Source organism: Lepidothrix coronata, unplaced genomic scaffold, assembly GCF_001604755.1.
Source record: "Lepidothrix coronata isolate B3197 unplaced genomic scaffold, Lepidothrix_coronata-1.0 Scaffold476, whole genome shotgun sequence".
Lineage (NCBI taxonomy): Eukaryota > Metazoa > Chordata > Aves > Passeriformes > Pipridae > Lepidothrix > Lepidothrix coronata.
In genome coordinates this window covers 12,052-13,667 of record NW_016690656.1, presented here as the reverse complement: position 1 = coordinate 13,667, position 1,616 = coordinate 12,052, and the positions used below count along the sequence as shown (strand labels likewise).

The 1,616-nt window shown below is 57.7% G+C and overlaps 1 protein-coding gene across 1 annotated transcript in view; it reads right to left on the bottom strand.

Moving 5' to 3' along the window:
- Positions 1–1,616, bottom strand: part of LOC108510090 (adenylate cyclase type 3-like) — a gene marked incomplete at its 3' end in the record, with an annotated part of 30,093 nt that overhangs the window by 24,952 nt on the left and 3,525 nt on the right. The window lies entirely within an intron of this gene.

The following is a 1,616-nucleotide window of genomic DNA, read 5'->3' as shown; positions in this document are numbered from 1 at the left end:
GGAGCTCAAAGGACAGGGATGGAGCTCCAGGAACAGGGATGGAGGTCCAGGAACAGGGATGGAGCTCCAGGAACAGGGATGGAGCTCAAAGGACAGGGATGGAGCTCCAGGAACAGGGATGGAGGTCCAGGAACAGGGATGGAGCTCCAGGAACAGGGATGGAGCTCAAAGGACAGGGATGGAGCTCCAGGAACAGGGATGGAGCTCCAGGAACAGGGATGGAGCTCCAGGGACAGGGATGGAGTTCCAGGACAGGGATGGAGCTCCAGGAACAGGGATGGAGCTCAAAGGACAGGGATGGAGCTCCAGGAACAGGGATGGAGCTCCAGGAACAGGGATGGAGCTCCAGGGACAGGGATGGAGCTCCAGGAACAGGGATGGAAATCCTGGGACAAGGATGGAGCGCTGGGGACAGGGATGGAGCTTGAGGAACCAGGATGGAGCTCCAGGACAGGGATGGAGCTCCTGGCACAGGGATGGAGCTCAAAGAACAGGGATGGAGCTCCAGGAACAGGGATGGAGCTCTGGGAACAGGGATGGAGCTCAGGGGACAGGGATGGAGCTCCAGGAACAGGGATGGAGCTCTGGGAACAGAGATGGAGTTCCAGGAACAGGGATGGAGTTCCAGGAACAGGGATAGATCCCAAAAAAGTCATGGAAGGAGCTCCGGGGACAGGAATTCCCATAAAGCCAAGGATGGATCTCAGAGGACAGGGATGGAGCTCCAGGACAGGGATGGAGCTCCAGGAACAGGGATGGAGCTCAGGGGACAGGAATGGAGCTCTGGGAACAGGGATGGAGCTCCAGGGAGAGGGATTGATCCCCATAAATCAGGGATGGAGCTCTGGGGGCAGGAATTCCCATAAAGCCAAGGATGGAGCTCCAGGGACAGGGATGGATCCTCATAAAGCCAGGGATGGAGCTCCAGGACAGGGATGGAGCTCTGGGGACAGGGATTGATCCCAAAAAAGTCAGGGATGGAGCTCCGGGGACAGGAATTCCCATAAAGCCAGGGATGGATCTCAGAGGACAGGGATGGAGATGCAGGGGCTGGGATGGAGCTCCAGGGACAGGGATGGAACTTTAGGAACAGGGATGCAGCTCCAGGGACAGGGACTGATCCCCATAAAGCCAGGGATGGAGCTCCAGGGAGAGGGATGGAACTCTGGGGACAGGGATGGAACTTTAGGAACAGGGATGGAGCTCCAGGGACAGGGATTGATTCCCATAGAATCAGGGATGGAGCTCCAGGACAGGGATGGATCCCCATAAACCCAGGGATGGAGCTCCAGGAACAGGGATGGATCCTCATAAAGCCAGGGATGGAGCTCCAGGACAGGGATGGAGCTCCAGGACAGGGATTGATCCCCATAAACCCAGGGATGGAGCTCTGGGGACAGGGATTCATCCCAAAAAAGTCAGGGATGGAGCTCTGGGGACAGGAATTCCCATAAAGCCAGGGATGGATCTCAGAGGACAGGGATGGAGCTCCAGGGACTGGGATGGAGCTCCAGGAACAGGGATGGAGCTCAGGGGACAGGAATGGAGCTCTGGGAACAGGGATGGAGCTCCAGGGACAGGGATGGAGCTCCAGGAACAGGGATGGAGCTCCAGGA